We start from the raw sequence: 6042 nt of genomic DNA on the forward strand, positions 1-6042 counted from the left end.
GGGCGCCGCCGCCATTGGCCAGCGTGCGGGGACGACGTGGCGCAGGATTGGTTGGCGGGCGGCGGTCACGTGAGTGGCGGCGCTTCCGGCGCGGCGGCGGCGGCGGGTGAGGCCCAGGCCGGGCCCCGCCCGCTGCAGCAGTGCAGGCCGCGCTCCCGGCGGCCCCCGCGCCGGCACCGGCAACGGCCCCGGCCCCCGTTTTGGGGGGTTTCCGTGCCCCTCTCCGTGCCCCTTTCCGTGCAGCCCCCCGGCCTTGCACAGTGGTTCCCCCCGCGCTGCCGGTTCTCTGCTCCGCCGGCGGGGCCGTCCGCAGGCCCAGCGAGCGTCGCCGCGGGGGCTGCGCTGGGCCTGGGAGCGCCACGGCAGGGTGGGAGCTCAGCCCCCGGTGCTGCAGCACCCCAGCTCAGCCCTGCTGCGGGAGGGGGTACCGGTTACCGCTGGGACCGGGGGAAGTGGCCTCGGGTTGTGCCGGGGAGGATCAGGTTGGATATTAGATGGAATTCTGCGTGGGAAGTGGTGAGGCGCTGGAACAGGCYGCCCGGGGAAGCGGCGGGGTCGCCGTCCCTCGTGGTGCTGGAGACTTGTGTGAGGTGCTTAGGGACGTGGTTTAGCAGGCATGGGGGCGAGGGGCGCMCAGCTGGGCTCCATCTGGAGGGCCTTTCCCAACCACAGCGGCTCTGTGGTAACATATCCAACGGGCGGCCCTGGTGCTGCAGCCCCGCTATGTCCCCGGGTAAATGCCACGGTGTCCCCGTGGAAGGCGCCTCAGTGAAAGCAGCACACCTCCCCGCGGAGCCGCTGCCGGGGGTGGCCTGGGCCGGGGAGCACTCGAGGCGCTGCGTCTCCCTCGGGGAGCGCGGCGGCAGCGGGAACACAGGGGCAGCGCTCTGGGTTCGTGCCAGGGAGTTTGTGCTCGGGAGCTGCCGGGAAGGGCGCTGCTCTCGCAGCCCCTCCTCCGGAGCCTGCGGGGCTGGCTGCCTCCCTGGCACTTGCAGTTCAGTGCCGGATCACGCWCTTGGCGGACGCAGCCCAAGGGATTATCCTCGTGCTGAGGATGGCCTAGATGCCCGGAGCCCCCCAGGAGGAGAAATCTCTTTTCTGGGTTCAGCAGTGATAAAGAAGGGTCACAGGAGCTTGTGTCTGACTTCACTGCTAAATAACAGCATGAGGGAGATTTATTGTGAGCCTGTTAAGCTGGTCCTCTGTTCTACRTAGGCTTTTTATCTCTGCCCATCTTCCTCCTCCGTAAGACCTCCTAAACCAGGCCAAACAAAGGGTGTTTYGGGGTGTTGGGATTTTTGCTCATCCTCCCTGTCACGAAGCTTGCCGTCACRCTGCACTGAGAGCCCTGCAAACAAGTGTGTGCCCCTCTGCTGCCTCCGAGTCRGGAGATTAAAGGGAAAACAGGCTTTTTCATTTCCTAAATATAGCTGGCCGTAACTACTTCCTTGACAGCCTTGAACGGCATCCAGGTCAAAGATGCAGTGCTGGGGAGGAAGCCGAAGCCTTTCTGTGTCATCCTGACCTGCTTGTTCGAAYGCGAGAGCAGGGAATATCGGCTGATTTCAGAGAGGGACACTGAAGTGCTTTGCGAAGGAAAGCGAACAGCGGGGAAGGAGGAGAAATAAGCTGGGGATTGTTCCGCTGCTGTTCTAGATGGTTTTTCTGCTCTGTGTTCTTTTATGTTATACCTATGTTGTATGTTTCCTGCTTTTGCTACCCCACAGCTGCAGGTGGTGTACATTTAGATGACTAAACATGACTGTGTGCAGCTTTACTGGCTTTTGCTCCTTGCAGCTTAGCTGCAGTACTTAATAAATAAAGCATGTAAATTATTGGGGACTTTTTTTTTTTTTTTTGTCCTTCACAAGGGATTTATTAGCTCTCAAACCCTAAAATGCGCCAGGTATGTTGGTGCTGAGGAGGAAGGAGAATRTTGGGAGAGGGCAGGGAAATGGGGCTGCGTGGGGAACGTGCTGCCAGGCCTATTTGTGTCTCACAGAGGAGCAGGAGGACACAGACCCCGGGGAAGGAGCCCCGTGACCCCTGCTCCTTGCTCCGTTGCTCCCTGTCTCGCTGGTGGTAGTGTCTCCGTCAGTCGCTCACTGCAGCTGCCGCCTCGGGGTAACGGGCTCCACCTAACTGCTAAAACTGCAGCTCGACAGAGCACGGCTCGTGTGGAACCGCTGCGTCAAAAACGTCAGGGCAAACATACCCGCTGGGTGCTATTGTGGGTGCAAGTCTCCACTGAATCAGCTCCCACCAGGCTGTAAAGTTAGGAATCTATTTTTCATAGTGTATTAAGCAGTCCCTGATTTATGACTGCTACAGTCGCAAAGCAGCGCAAAGCCCGTGTGAGCAGCCCCGTGCCAGGATCAGAGGCCAAGAGAGTAAAACTTCAGGAGGGCTTGATTAGAGCTTTCCTTCAGGCTTGACTCATGCTTTAGTTGCCAGCTATTAATGTTGCGCAGAGAGATGGGTTTGGCTAACGAGGCAGCCCCTCAGAACGCCAGCAAGGAGCTCGGATGATGCGCTCGACGCTGCAGCCCAGTCTAACCCAGCCCGTCTGCACGCGAGGCCGCTGGAACGCGCTGGGTTTCCACCTGCTCTACAAGTGGCGTGGCTGTTGGAGCTCTGCAGCGGGGACGGCAGGAGGAACGGGCCACCCGCGGGGCCGCGGCTGGGCTGCTCCCGCCGCAAGGGCTGTGTGCGGCACGGGTCCCGCTCGCCTGAGGAGACGCGCCGCGCACMGGGGATGGACGCGGCGGGTTTAAGCAGGCCCTTCGTGCCAGCGCCGCGGGCTTGCCGTGCTGAAGGGGAGCGCCCAGCCCCTGGCCTCCCCTTGCCGTCCAAAGCACCTGGTTYAGCGGCGGAGACGAGCGCTGCCGGAGCACAGGAACAACCAAGGCTCCGGCTAGTCCCACCTGCGCCCCGTGTCCTGGGCCCGGAGCACAGAGCAGCCCTGGCTTCCCAGGCCACGCAGGCGAGCAGCAGAGCACAGCTGGTTCTTCCCATCTGTTTAAGAAGTCTGGAGTTACCTTCGAGCCACTTCAGCTTTACGCTTAGTCCTTTGATTCATTATTGATGTCAAGTCTGTGGCTGGTGCAATGGAAACTCAATTCCAGGTATCCAGTCACGCGCCCTGYGAAGGGAAGCGCTGCCTTGGAATGAGCCTGAGCTGAGCTGGGGCGGGAGGGACGCGGGTGTCAGTGGCTCCCTGAGCCTCTGGGAGCAAAACAAGGCGGGCAGGACTCGCACAGGGAATAGGAGACGGAGATGTCGGAGTGAGCGGAGGCCAGTGGCTGTGCCGGCTGCGAGGGCTGTTTTCTCTCAGGCTGATCGACACAGGCTGAGGCTGCTAATGCCGCTTCCCGTCCATAACCACTCGGGAGATAAACCAGGGATTTTAGTGTCCAACCCAGCACCTCTCCCCAGTAGTAAATACACATGGCATTAGCGAGTGATGTCATGGCTGGAGCGCGGCCCGGCGAGGCCGAGCCGGGATCAGGTTGTATCTGTCTCCTCAGAGCACCGGCCGGCTSCCAGAGGAGCACGTCGGCAGCGCGAGGGCAGGGGCTGGGCCACCTTCCCCAAGGTCACGCACGCGGGGCCAGCGCTCGTCCCCGCCGCGGCGCAGCCCCGCGCGCTCGCAGCGACATCCCGCCCTGCCGGTGTCGCTCGTCCCGGCGTCGCGGGAGAGGACGGGCGCGACGCCGCTTCCCGGCGCTTCAGCAGCGCGGAGCTGCCTTCCCAGCGCCGAGCGAGCGCAGCAATGGGGACGGGGCCGCTGTGTCTGCACACAACCAGCTGCGGGTGCTGGGCCAGGCTCTGCGCGTGTGGCTCGTAGGGACACCCGGGCGCTGCTCCTTGCGCCCAGCGGGGCCATCCAAACCGCTCTGCGGGACCGCAGGCTGTGCCGGGCTCTGGAGCACTTCAACCTTCTTAGCCCTTTAAACGGCTGCAATTTTGTCTGCACTGACRCCGGAGCAAAACTGTCGCACGGATGCAATGAAGCTCAGCAGGCTCTGTCAGATGAGCCTGGCTGAAGTCAGCCTTGCCTAAGCGAGCTGCGCTGCTTCGCTTCTAGCCGGGCTGTAATTCTACTTAAATGATGCAAGTCCTTAAAAATAGACCAGGCCTAATTAGCAGCAGGGCTAATCCCCAGATCGACGCGGGCGAGGCGCTCGGAGCGACGCCGAGGTGCAGCGTGCAGGGCGCCGCTTCCCGGGGCTGGGACACGCGGCCGCCCCCGTGCCCCCGCGCTGGAACGCAGCGCCTCTGCGCTGCCCGGGAGGGAGCCAGCACTTCCAAAGGGGCCATTTCCTGCTCCAGAGGGTAAAAACTCCTGCCGGGGATCCCTCCACGAGGGCAAGGATGCGGCGCTCCTCTCGGCAGCCCCTGGCAAAGGTGCAGACTGGCACGGAGCAGCGTGCAAGCAGCAAGGGAATGGTGCACCCGGAGCCTCTCCTGCTCCTGTTCACCAGCACCGGGAGCGCCCAGAGGCGGCGGCACCCACCTCACCTCAGCGGGCGCCCACTGCACCCCGGCTCCTGCAGCCTGGAAGGGGCTGGGGGGGACTGTAGCCCCCGGCTCGGCGGGATCCCATGGGCCGACGCTGAGCTGCGGAGCTGCAGAGCGCCGTGCGCGGCGCACCGGACAGGCCGCGGCCACATCCCCACGGCGACGCTGCAGGCTCTGGACAGCCTGTACGGATTAACTGCRACCAGTTTAATTCTGTGTCTGCAAAGTAAGCTGTTTGACGCTCACGCCGGTGATACAACGAGAATTCCAGGAGTGAGGAGGACATTAACATGCTAATAGACCTTGCTGGGAGAAGGTTTGCTTAGACACATCCCAGGGGGCAGATGACAATTAACATCCTAAGAGAGTCTTCTAGAAAGAGGATGCTAATTCAGACCTGCTGAGGAGGTGGGAGAGATCCTTCACACAGATATTAATTATTATTTTACATAGCCCCCTCCAAGAATGCGTGCGATGCACTCGGACTGGAACGCGGCAGGAGGGGAAGTGACAACACCTGAAGTTGTCCATAGATCCGGACTGGCCCGGTGAGACCCACGGGTGGAGAAGCAGGTAAATGTCTCAGCGGGGCCCGTGCTCCGGAGCTGCAGCTCCTGAGGCTGCTCCTGGGCAACGCTCAGGCTCCCAACGCCCGCATTTGCTGCCAGCGCTGCTGGAAAGTCCAACAGCGCTGGGCTGCTGCATCTGCGCGTGCTTCCCTGAAGGAGGAGGTTGATGTCGCCCCAACATCTTGCACCTCAGCTTTCACTGCAAGGTTCCAAACCCCCCTGGAGTTCCACGGTCRTATTCCATGGTCATATTCCACGGTCGTAACTGACACAGCAGGCTCTGCAAACCTTATGTCGCTGATTTTTGAGTTGGAAAAATGGTGGCATCAGAGGAAAAGCCCCCTTACCACGCTGCGAAAAGCCTCCCTGCCCACAGAAACCCTTGGAAGAGGACGCCAAGCCCACCCGCTGCTGCGCGCGGTGCAAAACAGAAGAGATTACACAAGATTTGGGATCAGGGACTGGAAACACRGCGACCTTTGCGATACCCGCACACAGGGAACTCAACACTGCTCGTAAYCTTGGCACCCTCCGCTCTGATGCTCCCAGGGTTTTTTCCAGGGCCGTTTAAGCTGCGCACGCTCCGAGGGCTCCAACACAGCCTCCCGAGGGATTCTGCAGCCAGGGAGCGCAGGGGCCGCCCGACCTGCGGGACAGAGGCACCTGCAAAGGGACCAAGGCTCCTGTGTGTTTCCCTCGCGGTGCCCGTCCATCCCGCTCGCTCCGGGCGGCCTCCACGCGCCGCTGCCCGCCCGCGCTCGGGGCCTGCGCCGGCCCACACGTGGCTCCTCTCCCTCGGCTGCTGCCGCCACGGGCGACGGGGCCGCACAGCGAGGCTCACGGCGGTTCTCGCTCGTCCCGACCGGACCCGCGCGGAGACCTGAACCTCCGCAGGCCCCGGGCAGGGCCTGGCGCTGGGGAGCGCGGCGCGGGGCCGGCCCGAGGCGGGCGG

At 62.5% G+C, this 6042-nt stretch overlaps 1 protein-coding gene across 1 annotated transcript in view; it reads left to right on the plus strand.

The window, feature by feature from the left end:
• SPG7 (SPG7, paraplegin matrix AAA peptidase subunit) overlaps positions 1-6042 on the plus strand; it is an 84136-nt gene that overhangs the window by 49174 nt on the left and 28920 nt on the right. The window lies entirely within an intron of this gene.

The sequence above is a fragment of the Nothoprocta perdicaria genome, unplaced genomic scaffold (genome assembly GCF_003342845.1).
Source record: "Nothoprocta perdicaria isolate Ctin4 unplaced genomic scaffold, notPer1 scaffold_30, whole genome shotgun sequence".
In the NCBI taxonomy this organism is placed as follows: Eukaryota; Metazoa; Chordata; class Aves; order Tinamiformes; family Tinamidae; genus Nothoprocta; species Nothoprocta perdicaria.